General features: G+C 39.9%; 1 protein-coding gene across 1 annotated transcript in view; it reads right to left on the bottom strand.

The window, feature by feature from the left end:
- PLCL2 (phospholipase C like 2) overlaps positions 1 to 17009 on the bottom strand; it is a 101724-nt gene extending 84715 nt beyond the window's left edge. The window contains 1 exon segment of the mRNA XM_006039457.3: positions 16867 to 17009. The gene's annotated coding sequence lies outside the window, so the exon portion shown is untranslated.
- Positions 17010 to 18606: the final 1597 nt, after the last annotated feature.

Consider the following 18606-nt stretch of genomic DNA (forward strand, 5'->3'; position numbering starts at 1 on the left):
TGCTTCCAGTTTTGGGCTCCACAATTCAAAAAGGATGTGGAGAAGCTTGAGAGAGTCCAGAGAAGAGCCACGTGCATGATCAGAGGTCAGGGAAGCAGACCCTACGATGACAGGCTGAGAGCCCTGGGGCTCTTTAGCCTGGAAAAGCGCAGGCTCAGGGGTGATCTGATGGCCACCTACAAGTTTATCAGGGGTGACCACCAGCATCTGGGGGAACGTTTGTTCACCAGAGCGCCCCAAGGGATGACGAGGTCGAATGGTCACAAACTACTTCAAGATCGTTTCAGGCTGGACATAAGGAAGAATTTCTTTACTGTCCGAGCCCCCAAGGTCTGGAACAGCCTGCCACCGGAGGTGGTTCAAGCGCCTTCACTGAACACCTTCAAGATGAAACTGGATGCTTATCTTGCTGGGATTCTATGACCCCAGCTGACTTCCTGACCTTTGGGCGGGGGGCTGGACTCTGATCTTCCGAGGTCCCTTCCAGCCCTGATGTCTATGAAATCTATGTTGGGAAAGGTGCAATATAAATATAATTAATTAAAAAATACATGACCTATGTTGGTAATGAAAAAAATGTATAAGAAAGTGTTATTTATTCAAACATTTTTATTGCCTGACTGTGTGAAAGTGCATAACTTAAAATTCACACAAAATATCGCAGCCCATAAAAATATATTTGATGGATATCAACTGATGTAGGAGCTCAAAGAAGTTCTGGAAAGAACTTAAATGTACCTGAAACAATATATAGCTCAGGCTAGAAAATCACAGACTAAAACAACTTGTTGTATCAACATTAAAAATGGAAGTCAACAGGTTTGAGCTCAGAAATTATGAAGATGTCAAGAGGAGAACAAGGGTGCTCTTAAGTTCAAAAAGAAAAATGAAGTCTCCCATACTACTGGTGATAATATACCAGTAGTTTCAAAAAAGCTATTCCCATAACTTGTGCACCAGAAAATAGTTCCTGCCATTTCCAAATGAAGAGATAACATCAGTGGGAATAATGGGAATAATATTACTACAATACTAAAATATATACAGTGGTGGCACTAGCTCTTAATGGTTAAATTCAGAAAATATTCAAATCAACAGAAGTAGTTACTGAGGATTCCCTCTTGGGAAAGGAATTGACATTATATTTCAATATTTCTACTTAGTGTTAAATATGTTGATGTATAAAGTAAAAAAAAATCTACATGCAAAACCTACGATACAGGTCCAAAAACAACGCTGCATGTTACCTTGCTTCAAGAAAGAAATCAATACAAGAAAAATGCAAGTACCTATCAGGGAAAGGTTTGCCTCCCTGGAAAATGAGGATGAAGAAGAGGCAGAAACAGAAGATGGATCTAGAAAAAAGGAGAACAAAGATAAAGAAGATGAGGGGGACAGCTAGGGATCAGAGGCAGAAGAAAACTGGGATGATATATAGCAGCTTGGAAGAGAGAAAAGAAAATCGGATGATGTGTATACAGAAGGAAAGAAAGGAAGGACCCGAAAGTCATTGCTAATTCCTGGGTAAGAAAAACTAACAGAAAAGGAGAGGGCTGTCTTGCAATAGAAAGCATACACGATGTGGACATGAGGCTGAAATGAGCCCTGAAAATAATGGAGAATAATGTCAAGATTAATGACACTGCCAGATTCCCACTGGAATAGATAATGGATGATTATGCCAGGCTAGAGAAAACACTTGAAGAAGTGAAGGCTTGGTCATCTCTGGTTGTGGAAGGGCAAAGGCATGCCAAAGCAATGAAGATCAAGAAATGTTTTAAGGACTAGAGCAATGAATATGCAGAAAACACAAAAAGAGGGAAAAAAAAGATGTATGCTAATGAAATTTGCTCTGTATCCTAATTAAAGGGATTCTAGGCACTGACCCATGTTGAAAAAAACCCCCAAAAGCTGGTGCTTTACAGAAAGAGGAAGCATGTTAATTTAACCTGGCTCCCCAGGTTCTGTACAGATCATCTGCTTCAGCCCTTTTATCTAAAGCTAATTCAATCAGCTATTAAATAAAAGTGCCAAAAAGCCACACTGAAGCGTCCAGTCTATACAGATGTGGGGCAAGCTGGGTCAAACTAACATGGATGCCTCCTCTGCACTCATGCCAAGCTTAAAGTGCCATTTTTTTTTACATCTATAAGCAGCCTCTATGACATACTTGCCTGTGACACACAGGGCGCTGACAGACATGGGAGGAAAAAAAAAAGCACTCTTCCAGAAGCAGCAGCGCATTACTTTGACCCGGCTCTGCAGCATCTATATAGAGCAGGCGCTTCAGTGGAGCTTTTTGGCACTTTTAGTTAATAGCTGATTGAATTAGCAGAAAAGCCCCACTAAAGTGTCCAACCTCTACAGATATTGGGCAAACCAGGTGCAACTAACATGATGCCTCTTCTGGGCACATACTCGGCTCAACTCAGGAGCACGCAGAGTTTCAATTAAAGTGCCATCGTCTCCCCCCAAGTCTGCAAGCAGCCTAGAAGCCCAGACTCAGTGACCCAAAGAAGTTCCTTCTATTTCCAAGTTTCCATGTATTCAGATACCAAAATATAGTTTATATGACCAATTAATCGGTAAACATATATTTATTAAAATAAACTCTTCAAAAGGAAATAGTGATCAGACTAATATTCCACCTTAGAAAGCCTTTTCTATGACTTAACCTTCAAAAAACATTTACAATTGCTTATATAAAAATTGTTATTTGTTATTTAAGAACACAAAGACTTTTATACATCTTTTAAAACAAAACCTTCTAAGTCAAGATCTATATTAGATGTTAGCACTGAGTTCATCTGATAAGCAATTCATACTTTTTTCAAAACAGCATATGAGAAGTATTATTCTTTTCAGCGTGGATCCATGGGATTTTTTTTAACAAAGTTAGTTCAAAGTACAAAAAAGGGTGAGATTTTCCAAAGTACTCAATATTGTTGTATCTCCATCCTCTGATGTATGCCCTATTCACCTCAGAATAGGCATGGGAATAGAGTTAACTAATGTCAAGTTTAACAGACTTAAACTAATGTCAAGGGCTTTATGAAAGTTCATCCAGAACCTAACTGTCATCTAACAAACCTGCACACAAGAAACACTGGATATTTAAAGTGTAATGTATCCACAATAAATTACAATAAAACTCCTTTTCTCATTGTACCAACAGAAAACAATCTTATCAAGAATACAAACAGTAAATTACACTTCAGATAGTTTATATTGCTCTGATGCATTTTAACTTATAGACTGAGACTGCAGTTAAGCTTGAAAATTGCCTGCCTTCCTCGAACACAGTTCTGTTGCTCTTATGAAACTGCCTAACTTAATAATGTATTGTACAATTTTAGTCTATTTCAGGAAGTGGTTATTAGAGGAAAATAGAAGAAAGACCTTGTTTATATAATTAAGACTTCCAAAATCCTTCCGAAAACTTGCATAACAAATAATCTGAATTATATACTTTTTAAGATTATATCTTTGCACATCTATTTACAGAATAAGGCCAAAACAGATAAAGAAAAATGTAAATCTTTACAGCAATATTTCCAAACACAACCCTTTCTAAATATATGTTAACAGCAACAGATTTTAACGTTTAAACTTTCTTTTTTCTGAGAATAACAAAATGGGAACAATGCTTTTAGACGGATATGGATACATAAATAAATTACTAGAAAAAGTCACAACGGATCAATTACAAGAGAAAAGTCAAAATATTTTCAAATATTTTATTCTTGCCTTGCTATATCTTTTTACAACAAAAACACATATAGTTTTCTATAGCTAAGGTAAATTGTCTCCTTAGTAAATATCTACAAGTGGCATTAACAAACAGGTCAATTTGCTTTGCAATTGCAGAATGATAGAATTCATCATCAGTTGCCAGCTTATTCCACATTACAACAGAGAGCATTGAAAATAAAGCAAAGGAAAGCTGAACTGCTAAATCAGAACACCTTACTTACAAAAATAAACAACAAAAATAAAACTCTGGTAATTCACTACCTCTGCAAATGTTACAAAGAACAGCGAAGTAGAAGGCAGGGCTGAGTGGCAACTTTGGGAGTGGTACTCAACTTTAGGGGTGCTGTGAGAGCCTTTTAGGGCTGCAGCGCAATATTAACACCATAAGGTATGCAAACACCTAAAAAGAATTCACAAGATAAACCCATAGGCCGTGTCCAGAAATGCAGATACGTGTGTTTTGTGGCACTGCAAACCTCTTTGCAGCACCACAAATGATACGGTCAGAATGTTAAAACGTGCTCTGTGCTGCAAATTTGCATTGTGGGGTCAAAATCTGCTACCAGGTTTTCAACAAAAAAAAAAAAGCTGAGAAATAGAGTGAAGTGGCGCATGCTACAAAACTGAGCGAAAGCTAAGAGCTGGCATCTTCCAAGGGTTCAATCTCAATGGCCACATCCAGTAGCTGCCGCTACGTGTCCCCAGGGAATGCCCATGCCACACACTCCGGCGCATGGCAGGTTAGATCCTGGGTAGGGTAGGGGAGGCTGGCCTCAGCACCCTTACCTGGGATCCTGGGGGCACTACAGCTGTGGTGCTCCTGCAGGTTGGAGCCTGGCCAACAGGTGTAGCATGGCTCCAGCGGGCCAGGCTCCTGCTTCAACAGCATGTACTGCAGCCAAATACGCTATCCTACTTTTTTTCGCACAGGTTTTTTTACCCTGAGATATCCCAGAGTTAACTCCATTCCCTCCCCCACCTGCCACCATGCTGCAAGGCAGCAGTGCAGGAAACGCCTGACTGTGCAGTGTGTGGCGCCACATACCCACGTACTGCATGGCCACGCTTGTCTGGATGTAACTAACTGGGCTAACATTACACCCTGGTATATCATATATATCAACCTTTCAAGGAATTTTGTTTAGGTGGGGAGGAACTAAATATTAAGTTTGGTCTGGCACAGTCAAAAATGGACAGGGGAAAGAAATGTACTAAACAACCTATTAAAATGAGCAGCATATGGTAAGAACACAAAAGAAATCAGTTATTTCATAAACTTACACTTTGAGAGTTCTTACAAATTTGTGCAAAAGTAAAAATCAAAATTGCTTCCAAAAATTCTATGCAAGTCAATATGTACCAAAAATACTAATATTTCTCACTTTAACTAAGCAGGAGGTTCTCAGCAAAGAAGACACACAGATGTTTAGTTCTGCTGAAACTGAATGCATTTATTTTGGGACAATAATTATAAAGTTTTCAGCAATTTGCATCCATACATGGAAATAATGTATTTCTATTGATAGATTATATATGCTATGTATTTGAAGTCTACAGTAAAAAAAAAAATATTTAAAAAAATAATGAATCTTAGCAGTTTTATTTGACTGCAACTATAAAGTCTAGGAACTTACTTTTAAAGAAAAATGAAACTTCAGATTCTTTCACTCCTACAAGAGTATTCAGAGGCTGGAATCTTTGACTGGACTCTAAATCTCTGTCCACACATGCAGGCATGTGCAGTTTGTGGTGCCACAAACCTCTTTGTGGTATCACAAACTGCACGTTACACATCAAACAATGCATGGTGCTGCTAATTGACAGTGCAGGGGCAGAATTTCCTACTGGGAAATCGTGATAGCAAAGGTAAAAAAAAGCAGTGCAAAGCATGCAAAAATAACGTGTGCCAGAACAAATGTGGAGATGGCTGGATTGCCCGCTCCAACTCCACACACTGCAGAGCCCCCATCTCAAGGCACACTATGCCTCAGCACTGTCTCCATGTGCTTCAGTGTGGGGGCTCCACTGCCTGCTCTCCCACCTCCACATGCTGCTCCTTGGCTGGATAGGGCACAGGGTGTCTGGTGACTAGCCCTGCACTGATGCAACCTATGCTCCAGCCAGCCCCTTCCCCATAGTATATGGAGCCCAGCTGGAAGCCAGGAGGTGCTGAGCATCAGCAGTTTGCCCACAGCAGGACAATGTATCCCACTACAAAGGGCATGTGCAAGGGTATGCTTTGTGGCACAAAGTGGCAAAAAATTGTACTGGTGCAAGCACCCTGCTTATTTGGCTGCAGCCTAAGGGTCTTCTGGAATCTCAGTAAAACTTTTATGCTTTTTATATTGCTTTCAAGCTACGTTGGTTTTTCCAGAAGGATTGTGGCTTATTCAATCTACCATGACCCAAATAAATGAAAAATAAGTAAGGGAACAACTGAGCTTCTAAAAAACTGGCATCCTACCATTAGAACTTACTGCACTGAGTTGGCAGGCCTATGGCTTTGATTTGCCCTCCCTCAGCTATGCACTTGTCTTCCATAATCTCCAAGTGAAGACCAGAATGAGACCCTGACACCTCAATGTTTCTGTTGTCTAAAGCAGTCAAATTATTTTGAGTCATTAAAAGGTTTCCCATTAAAAATAACCTGAATTCACCAGAAAGCATTGCTTCACATTCTTTCATTCTTGTGATCTGACAAGCAAGTTCACAAAGCAACTGAAGAATGAACAGCTTTTCATAGGACCGGCACCTATGCTAAAAGCAGCCCAAACACTTCTCAAATGCATATACTGGAATTACCTCACATGCAACCATCTTTAGGTTGGAATGAAGCACGGAGCGACATATATGTTTACGACAAAATTAAAAGCAGCATGAGTCTTATTCAATCAAAACACACTGAGCATTTTGAGAAGACAAAACATAACTACAAAAGCTGGAATTTGTCAAAAATAAGAGTTCTTACATCCTTAACTCTTACAAAAATACTAAGCAATTGTTAGTGACAACTGATTAAGATGTCAGTGTTAGCCCCAATCCGAAATACAGCATTTTCAACAGAATAGTGCCCCTAGGAATATTCTGATGTGCAACTACTGACTCGATTTACCGAAACACTTCCTGTATCATGCTGGGATATTGTAAGGGGCTTCCTCCTCATACATATAATGCTTAGCTTGTGGTATCAGACATTCTTACAGCATCAAATGGCATGGGCTGAGGACAGTTTTAACTAAATATGCCTGTCATTGGTAAAGTGTTGTTTTTTTCTGTGTCCCAATAAGTATAACATTATTTAAACTATTGCTGAATACTTGATGCCCCTAACTGTTGCAAATCTTTGGATACGACCCCTGCATTTTAGTTTTTTTTCCAAAAAAATATTCATGCTACATCTGCTGATCACAAAACGGCTTTAACAATACAACAGTTTATGCATTGTTGCACACAAGTCTCCAAGCTGGGTGACTGCGACCACGAGCTGATCACCTTCACCATCTGCTGTAAAGCTGGCAAGTCAGTCAACAACACTGAAGTCCTTGACTTCAGGAAAGCTGACTTTGACAAGCACAGGGGGCTTGTCAGCGAGGCCCTAAGGGACCACGACCCCAGGGGGAGGGGAGTTCAGGAAGAGTGGTTGCTCCTCAAGGGAGCAATCCTCAATGCACAAGCTAATTCTATTCCATCTCGGAGGTAAGGAAGCAAGAGGGCACAGCAGCCCCCCGGCTCTCCAGGGATCTAGCAGACCTCCTGTGGCTAAAAAGAAAGGCCTACAAAGGATGGAGGATGGGATTCACCTCCAAGGAGGAATATTCTGCACTGGTCTGGTCCTGCAGGGAGCAAACCAGGAAAGCTAAGGCTGCAACTGAACTCCAACTAGCTTCGAGTATCAAGGACAATAAAAAGTCCTTTTTCAGATATGTGGGGAGCCGGAGGAAAAGCAGGGGCAACATTGGACCCCTGCTAAAGCTGAACCAGATGGGACAACTGACAACTGATGCCCAGGAAAAAGCCAACCTATTAAATGGGTTCTTTGTGTTGGTCTTTCATCAGTCCCATGGGATGGCCCTGCCTATTATGGGACGGGGAGGTCCGGGTGAGGGAGATCCCCTGCCCTCCATCAATACTGACCTCTTGAAGGAACACCTTGAGAGGCTGGATACCTTCAAGTCAGCTGGCCCTGACAATCTACACCCCAGGGTACTCAAGGAGCTGGTGAGCATCATAGCCCAGCCTCTAGCACGGATCTTTGAAAACTCTTGGCGCTCTAGTGTAGTGCCCGAAGACTGGAAGAAGGCCAATGTGATGCCTATCTTCAAGAAAGGGAGGAAAGTGGATCCGGCAAACTATAGGCCCATCAGCCTGACCTCTATCCCGGGGAAGGTCTTAGAAATGTTTATTAAAGAGGCCATCCTTAATGGACTGGCCAACACTAACATCCTGAGAGATAGCCAGCACGGGTTTGTTGTGGGTAGGTCTTGCTTGACCAATCTCATTTCCTTTTACAACCAGGTGACCTATCACCTGGACAAGGGAGAAGAGATTGATGTCATATATCTTGACTTCAAAAAGCCTTCGATCTGGTATCCCATGATTACCTCTTGGCAAAACTGGCCAACTGCAGCCTTGGGTCCACCACGATCCGCTGGCTGGGAATTTTCCTTTCCCAGAAAATACAATTTTCTGGGAAAGGAATATCTTTTTCAGTGTACTGTACATCAAAATATATTATATATACTTTTTAATTAGTGGCAAAAATATAGACTCCTGAACCCAGCAAGTTCTTAGAGAACATTTTACGCATATACCGCCACACAAAGTACTAACACTACTTTACAGTAACACAGAATGAATTGTTGCCTCAGGTTAATCAGGGAAGGAGGAGGAAGAGAGAGAAAGAGATATTCAGCAACCACCGGAAACACCTGTTTTTCCCAAATCAAGAATAACAAGTGAAATGACAAGCTAAGGTATGGTCACTTCAATCTGCACATTCAATATGACCCATATTTTTTCACGTACAATGTGCGCCCCAAAAAGCTAAACACCTAGTTTTTGAAAGGCAAAAAGAAAAAGATCTTTCCTTGCTTCTCCAGCAGGAGCCCCTGCGATTGGCAGGAAAAAACTGTCCACAGCAGCTGGGGAGTCCCATATACAGCATTTCTGTATTATTTCTGCTTTCCCCCAGCAGAGGCAGAAACTGCTATTATCATATTTCCTGCTTATGTGCACCCCAGTTTCCAGCAGCTGAATGTTGAGAAAAGTTTCATGTTGTATGTGAAAAAAATATGGTAGTTGTGTTGATAAGCGTGTTCATGAGTTGCCACCCAAAACCTCACTTTAAAACCACTTACCAGACCATATGCTTAAAACTTTGATCACACCAGCTATGGATTTTCACAGCTACTCTTTAAGATGTATGTGTACATTTGAAGAACTATGGAAAATCAAGTGCTAAAGTCCATCTTTAAAAAAAAACTAGCAGCATCTATCTCTCCTACAAAACGAGTGGATCAATTAAAATACTTTGTGTACTGGCACAGACTTCACACATGAAAATATAATTCTTTCTCAAGAAAGAAGCCAGTAAAAATATTTATGTTAGGAAATGCCAGGCAGAACATAGAAATACATACTAGTGTATCATAAAGGCTTTGATGAAGTTACATTTGAGTTGACTTTTAAATATACTGTGAAAATATATGATTTGAACAGCCATCTGATATATTCAATTAGATCATAAATAATACTAAGAAAGCTAGGCAGTCTTAAAAGTTATTAAAAATAATCCAGATAAAAAGTAGTGCTCAGATTTGATCTGCAAAGCTAGCAAGATCAGTGTAAACATACTGTATGTTTTAAAAGCTATGTGATATTTTGGTAACCATTTACTATAAATGTTCTCAAATCACATACATTCACAAGATACATGCTTGTAAAACTGGAAGTCTATTTATATAAGCTTACTTTCTGAACATTTAGAATATGCTGAAACTAAACAGTATTATGCCAGTATTTCTGTCTTTAAAAGAGGCTTTCTCAGGTTTTAATTCTGAAGTTTCTTGCTGTCCCAATAGTGTTAGAGCAGGTAACAGAGAACTGTCCGGAGACCACATGCAGCCCTCTAAGAGAAGTACATACATGTGACCTGTGAACTGCAGCTAAACAAAAAATTAACAGACAAAGGCTGCAATCACTGACTTCTGTTTGCATTTCTTCCTATTGTGAATTTATAGATATGAAATGTAGGAGACAAATACACCAGAACCTGGAGAAAGAACAGTTTCACCACAAAAAGGGAAGTAGGAAATGGCAAGGGAGCAACAATGGCTAGGCAAGTGGCCTGAGAGAGCACAATATCTTGACAACTGACAGGAAAGATCTGAGACGATTTACAGCACAGAGACTCAATCTGCAATCTGTGGACATTATACTGTCCACATACCAAAATATTTTGGCCACCTCTTCCTTAAGTCATATATTCGGTGATAAAAAGTTGCACTTGGTCTTTACGGCTAGGGACAGAAATTACACATAAACTAGTATAAGTGATCAGGAACCAGTCTAAACCAGTAAAAGAAAAGAACTTCAGTTCACATAGGCTGGTTTCAAAATGGCGGAACCCAGTGTAAGATAGACCTGAATGGATGTAGTAACAGATTTAATAAGGTTATTTTAGACCAGTCTATCGAATTTCTGTTCTAGCTCCCCTCCCAAATCAAGCTAGGTTGCAGTCCAACAGCATCCCAGGATGCTCTGCAGCTCTCTGCTAACCTTCTCCCTTATGCTGTGGGTGGACTAGCCTCTGCCAGTGTTCCTCTGCTCTGGCCCAGCCAGGCCCAACCTGCCCCATGGCTGTCACAGAGCTGAGGCAGCAAAGCTTCTGCTCCCCAACCAGCTAGCAGGGGACACGGGGCAGCAAGAGGGGACATGGAATCCCCCATCCCAGACCCAAACCCCCCAAGCTGGAGTCTGTACAGTGTAGAGGGGGGGCCAGCAATGGGGACCCCCCCCCCAGCCCAGCTCTGCTTTCACCTCCTGACCTACTGCCAGACCCGCCCTCTCAGCTGTGGTGGGGAGAGGGTCAGGGAGGTGAACAGATCTCCCTGCCCACCCCAGTTGGGGTCTGCACAGTGCAGGAGGGGTCCCCATGGCAGGGGCTTCTCTCCCCACAGCCCAATTCTGCAACCGCCTCAATCTCACCCCTCCAGCCAGACATGGCCTCTCAGCCACGGGGGGGAACAGAGCTTCCTACCCCAGCCCCCAACAGCTGAAAGGCTAGGCGTGGTACAGGGCTGAGGTGATGGCCCAGTTGGGCTGCAGGGGAGAAAGCTGAGCTGCGGGGGGAAAAGACCCCAGGCTCCTCCATGTTCTAATCGCTGCTCACATGCCCCCCACAGCTGAGAGGCTAAGTCTGTTGTGGGGGGAGGGTGAAGCTGAGGTGATCATGGAGCTACGCGGTGGGGGAGGGGAAGCTGGGCTGCTGGGGGAAAATCCCATGCCAAAGTGGGGCTCTGTTGCCCCCCTACTTCCCTCCCTGCAGTTACAGATCAGGTCTAGTGCAGGAACAGGGCTGGGATGATCATCCAGTAGGGCTGCAGGGGCAAGGGGGGAAAAGTTCTCACCATGGGGGCCCCCCACTCTGTGCAGGAGCTGGAGCTGGGTCATTGCCAGGGCTGGGTTGGTTCCATCCCACCTGCCCCACCTCAGTGCCGCCACAGCAACCAGCTCTGCACCTGCCCCACCTCAGTGTTGCCATGGCAACCAGCTCTGTGCCTGCCCCACCCAGTGTTGCCATGGCAACCAGCTCTGAAAGCTACGGCTGTGTGCAGAAGAGGGTCTGCAGTGACAGCAAGGGGTTGGGGCGTGTCCCTTACAGCCAATCAGGGATGGCCCTGCTCAGCTGGGCTCACCTGCCTTCAGCAATGTCCAGCATGCTGGGAGACATCCCAGAGCACCCCCCTGCCTTCTGTCCTGGCCAGTACAGGCACTGACCTTCCTCTCTGCCTCCCCCCACCACCCCGGTGAACACGAGTTCCCTTTGCTCTTGCTCTAATCTTCACAGCTTAGAGAAACCTACAAAGGTTGGATTGATTCTGCATAAGACTTTTTGACTATCTGTGCTTAGCCTTTGTGATTCATAATTTAACTTTCTAAAATGTAAAGAATTAGAGATGTATTTCACTATACAGTTATAGCAATCAAAATTCACAAATCCACTGTATGTGATTTTCTGAAACAGAAAGCCAACACATTGCGTGACATATTTAAAACTCCTTAGGTCACTGGAAAAAAAAGAGATGTGCTCCCTTCCAGTATATCTAAATGTGATCCCTTGTGTTTCTAAAATATGAAACTGTTACCAGGCTCTCTCTAGTCTGTAGCCTGAAGTTGAAGAGTAAAATCCCCTAAATGTCATTTATACCAATATTCACTGTTACTGACAGAAATGCAACTATGTTTGTTAAGCAAAACAGTAATAAAGAACAGATTGCCACGGGTTGATTGCAATCATTGCACAGTTAATGAAACTAATAAATGATGAGTCTCACAAATTAAATCTTAACTAATTAATATGTAATAACAAAAGGAGCTAGTTAGTTTTTTTCAAGTTTTACTTTGGATTTTTAAAATTTGGAAAGTAAAAAAAAAAGGAGATAACAACATTCATCAATTTAAGGGATGGGGCCACTTGTATATTAACTCTGCAGAAAATACGCAGCATCTCAGACAGCTGCTTACATTGCTGTCCGCATAATTAAATGTAATGGAGTAAGTGAAGTTCAGAATAGAAGTCTAAACTTGGAATTTCTTTTTAGTTGGCTATAAATTCACCCTTTAGGCTGGAATTTCCAAAGAAGACCAAGTTAAGTACCCAATTCCCACTAAATTCTTTATTTGAGAACTCAACTTGTTTGGACCACTTCGAATATTCCAGATTCAAGTAGTTAAACATTTTTTTAAAATGACATGCCTAACCTGTAATAGTCGTTTATGAAAAGCTAGTAAATATTAATGTTAGAGCTAAGCTGTGATAGTAAGACATAATGAGTAAAATGGACTAAAATAAATATTTGTCCAGAGTGAAAATGATGTCAATCCCAACTAAACAACTGGAAAATAGTTCTCTCACTATAAATGAAAAGGGTTATTTGTAAAAATACACCTCAAATATACACAAGAATCTGATTCTAAATTATTTTAATGTGTACTGATTTTTTTTTTCTGAGGGAGAGGAAAAAAGCTTAACAAAATCACTGATTTTTCCATATAGAAAATGGCACACTGATAGGAGTATGACCATTAAAGTTCTAATCTAAAGTTCTAATCATTTTTTCATTACTTTTCTGCACCATGTATTACAGACAAAAATTAGCAACATGAAAAATGTGTTTCAGCACACCCAAACGAAGATCAATAATAAATGTAGTTACACAAATCAGAATAAAACCCTGAGATCAGCAGTGGCACTTTCTTCATCTAAAATAAAACCCTGAGTCACAAAACGAAAATCCCATGTATTGGGTAATAACTTCAGAAAATGTCATGTTTTGTTTACTTGTTTTACAACCTGAAATGTGTTTGCATTCACAGTGCTCACAGAACATATAAAAATTCCAGTAAACTTGACTGGTTTAATAAATTAAATTGTTCAATTAACTAAATCAATTCAGAGTAATTTATAATAGCCTGAAATGAGCAGAACCTTCCCCTTGTCTATACTTATGGCACTACCATATCATGCTATAATAGGTGCAAACAGAGTAATCCAACTCTATTTTACTTTTATTACTAATAAAAATAAATACAAAATTAAGTTCGGCCATTCAGTTAACTAAACACCATCACAAATCACATCACCAAACTCGGTTTACACACCAGCGAGCTCCCTGTTTTCCACAGGGATAATTTTATCATCAAACAAAGTAGCATACCCTGACTGTTTGAGAAAGAGTGGATTAAGCAGGAACTACTTAAGATCTGTAACTATAACAAAAAAGAGATAAAGAAAAAGGTAAAGATATAAAAAAAATAGATTCTCCATAATTATGCACAGGACAAAACAATGAAATCTGGTAACAAGATGAAATGAGGAAAAAAACATGGGCAAGCATATCTGTGGGGAAAATTGCTAAGCCAGTAAATAAGGTGAAAAAGACATGGCTGTTGAAACCCATAATTCAACAAAATGGAACTACTCAAGTGTGGAAGTGTTTGCAATATCAGAGTCTACATCATAAAATTTATGCCATGTCATATACAGAATATGCAAATGAACTGAGTTGACATTTCTACTGGAATGGTAAGTTACGCGTTTCTCTTAGGATTTGAAGCAACTCAAGGCTGTTCCAATAAGACTTTTTTAGTTTCAAATATACAGTTACTATATGTCATTTTGGTAATATTACTAATAGGCAGAAATTGAAATTTATTACTAACATTAACTTTTTCCATCAATATTTTAAAAAGGAACAAAACTCATCAAGTTATACCAGCTTTTAACTACAAGCATAACTGCAGTCAATAATACTGATACCATGGATTATGTGCCATTCCAAGGTTAACTAGGTGAGTATTTTTATCTTCAGTGATTGAGTGACTACTTAAACTTAGGAACAAAGTACTGAGACAGCATAATTTTTCAGATTTCCAAGCTGCTAACCTTCACAGAATACAGATGTCCAAAAAACAATATGCAAGTTCCAAAATTCTGCTTTTCTTGGGCAGAATTCAAACATGAAATCCAATAAAGTAATTAAAAATCCCAAAGGACAAAAAAATAATTGCTGTACAGATCAGAAGGTTCTCAACCAACTAGTAATGATGGCAGGTTAGGAGAGTCTTTTTCCAGATGAAACAGGATCATAGGAAATCATAGGAAAGTAGTCCCTTGCTCAAGGCATGATCATCATCCTTGACTAAACCATCCCAGCCAAGTGTCTGTCTAACCTGGTTTTGAAAATCTCCAAGCATAGAGAATCCACAACTTCTCTTAGTAAATGCAGCAGGACAACTAATATTTCAAACAAAACTGCCTAGTTACAAAACATGAATTTTATTTTAGGCCATCTTGAAAGAACGTTTTAATTAAATGGAGAAACTACAGTATACAAATTATAACATAATGAGATTGCATTACATTGGGGGGAAGGTCTATTATGTGCAATACCTGGATCTGAATTCAATTTAGTTAAGTTATTGTCTCGTTCCATTGTTTTGTAAATGCCAGAAAAATGACATAATCATATGTATTCTTACTAAAGTACAGTATCCAGTACAAAGCATGACTCAAAGCAGATAAAGAATTTCCCAAAATGGTGCACTGCACATTTATTCTGAAAGTAAGTGGGAATAAGGCACAAAGTGACCATTAATTTTCATCCTCAAGTAGAGTGTCAATATACCAACTTCTCTCAAATGCAAGCTAGAAGCTTCTTCAACTGGCTGTAAATAACTACATTTCACTTACTGCTGGACACGGATTTTTTCTAGTTTAGAGTGAACGCAAAACTAGGTGAGTTTTGGTGGTTTCTTGGGTTTTTTTAAATCTCTCCTTGTAAAAAAAAATCTGTTGAGAATCTGGAGCTATTTTTAAAATTTCAAATACAAAAAAATCACATTTGACTCAAAAAAGAATCAATAAATCTTTTGACAGCAAAAGCTTCCAAGTCTTCGCTGTCATCCTTCATAACAAAACAAGCAAAAATGCCCACACAGAGATGTGAACATTTCAATATCTAACACAATCTATGCCTCACAGTACAGCAATTCTCTCAAAATCACAGATTAGTTAATGTAACCTTCTGAACTAATTTTTTCTTCTTCAACATAGTCCAATCTAAGGCAATAATTATATGACCAGCCAACAATGTGTGCATAAAGGAGAAACATGCTCCTTGTAAACATGTAGCTCAAGCTGGAACTGTGCTTGTGACAGAATATTTCTACTAACAGCAATTAGCATTTGTTTTTCACTTTTCAACAGTATCCAAATATTTTAAAATGAAATACTGCTACAGTTAAATAAGACATCTAAAAATTATAAACACCACAGACATTTTTCAGAATATTATAGTTAAGCAAACATTCAGAAGAGAATTAAAAATATATATTTTTCCAAGTATTGTAAGTTTGGTTTCACTGACAGAAAGCATAAAATTATCTCATTTGTAATGTGTAAACAACAATTTGCCTAAATTAGTGAAATATATATCTTTCATAATGCAGCTGTGTGATTTCACAGTTTGAAGTAAAACTATGCTGTGCAGATGACCTACAAAGATAACTAGTTAATCATGTTTGAATTTTTTTAAATATATGTATTTTATGAAATATACAATAGGTTCTGCATTATTTTTATAACCAATTTCAGATTTTTAATGATTCCAACTATGTATTTTAAATGGAAAAATGAACATGCATATTACTTATAAACAGAAAAAGAATTCTTTGGTTCAGAGCAGATTTTAATAATCTAAGACAAACAACAGAGGTTGTGCAATGTCAGTAAAATGATAAAGCAAAATACTAAGATTTTTTCCCGCAGAATGCAGTACAGAACAGTGGTTACAGCACAGGGCCAAGCATTAGGTGACTGGCATTCTTGGCCTGTGACTCACAGTGACAACACAGGTAAGACTACCCTTATCCTCTGTTTTAGGTCTGGGTCCCTCAAAAAAAACAATCAAAGCAGGAAAGTTAAGTATATGAGAGTTTGCAGGACTGGAGACACATGACTTGGCCATACATTCATTTGTAGCACCACAAAGTGCCTCAACACTTTCAGTTACAGAATTAGAGCACTAATGGAGGTGTACACATGTTCAGAGCCCCCCTAGCTGGAGCACTGCAGTCACTGGAAAGCATGCTCTTCAGCTAGGGAGTGATAGGGGGCTGCTCCTTTTCTCCCCTGCTCCCAAAGGGAGCATGTCAGTGACCTGCTCACTGGCAGCCTGCCCTCTGCCATGCCAGGGAAGTGGGACCATGCAGGATGTCAGTAATCAGATATTCTGATCTCCAGATATATTGTATATCAGTAAACAAACACAAAAACCATTAAAAAATTGGGGAACGGGGCTTCCAAGTGTCATGCATCTCTAAAACACTCACACATTTGGCTGCACTTTCTGCCTTCCTGCATACCAGCTGTGATGTTAGCTCTGGCGCATGCTCTAGGGATGGCCAGGAAGCTACTTTACCTCTTCTTTTGCTGTTCCCTCTGCAGCAACTGAGAGGGGAAGAAGCAGCCAGCATCAATAGAAATATCAGCAGCCAGGTCCCACTTTCCCCAAATATAATCAACCAACCCTTCTACTCAGAAATTCCAAACATCCTCCTATGTGGTCAAGACCATCTTTGTGCACTTCAATGCTCTATTTCTGACACTAGTTGAGACAGAATGGGCTAACTATTAGGAAACTATGAATAATACCGACTACAGAATTAAGTCTTCTGTTCAAAAACAGGTATATGTTCCTGCTGTAATGTGTCTCAACCTGCATTCTCCACAGTTACTCTGTATTTTGGGGTTGGTTTTTTTTTTTACAGATATGGACAATAACACAAAGCACAAGTGCCTTTAAAACAGAGATGATGGGCATTTGTACACATGCATGCGCCACAGCGCCAGTGCTTTTAAAAGTGCCTAGCACTGCGGTTCGTCCATTTGTATAAATGGCAAAATGCGCGTCAGCACTGAGAAAATGGCGGCAGTGTGCTTTTGATCTAAAACACATCAAAGGTATTTTAGTTCAGAAGTGCACCACTGCCATTTTCTGCGTGCTGACTCACATTTTGCCATTTATACAAATGCATGCGACAGTGCCGGGCATGTCAGCTCGCACGCTCCACAGACTTGATTAATCGAGTCTGCTCTGACACGCTGAATTTCTGGTGCATCAGAGCAGACAAAGGTATATGTATAAATGCCCTGATTACAAATATAAAATTGCTTATCCAGAGATAATAGTACTTTTCCCTGGATAAGCACTAACAATGCCAAAAAATTATCAGAATCTATATTTCCATTTCTTAAAGAACTAATTTTTAGTATGTGTGAATTTCATGTACTTCTAAAATTCAATTGCAATGACAGAATTCATGAAAATCTGATTCCAAGTTATTTATGATTTTCAAGAACCCTGTCCTTGCAAATGAATTTTAGAAGAACATGAAATTCACACACTCTGAAAATTATTTCTTTAAGAAACGGAAGCATAGATCCTGAGAAATTTTTGGCATTGGTCACCAAAATCATAAATAACTTGGAATTAGATTTTCATAACAGAATTATCTTTGCTGAGAGCTAGGTATCTAACTTGCCTCTACACTACTTAATCTAAAGCAGCAGTTCCCAACGTGGTGCACGTGGGCACCATGGCGCCCCCTGAAGCTTATTTAGGTGCCCATGTGCATTTCCACAATCAGTAAAAATCATTATTCCAACAAAAAATGCTGTCACTGCCGATTGAACACAGAACATCAATACTTAAAAAAATTTTTCACAGGCTGTACACAACGGCCACCAAAATGAGACTGAGTCAGTCTGACTGACACAGTGACAGAGTGGCACTTACTACTCCCTTCCCAAACAAAAATATGTGCATGTGCATATCCAGGATTCTAAATTCTAAACTTTAATATTCATATTGGTGTTTGCTGCTTTTTGTTTCAAATTTGAATGTGCCCTTGGGCACATAAACATTGGGAACCCCTGCTCTAAAGCATTAGAAGACAGTGTACCATCATGATTGGCCATATCTGGGGTACAGGGGTACTAATTAAATAATGAACATGCAATAAAAGGATACCACTCCATGAGGACTGAATCCATATGCACCCATTAAGGGA

Source organism: Alligator sinensis, unplaced genomic scaffold (assembly GCF_000455745.1).
Source record: "Alligator sinensis unplaced genomic scaffold, ASM45574v1 scaffold29_1, whole genome shotgun sequence".
In the NCBI taxonomy this organism is placed as follows: Eukaryota; Metazoa; Chordata; order Crocodylia; family Alligatoridae; genus Alligator; species Alligator sinensis.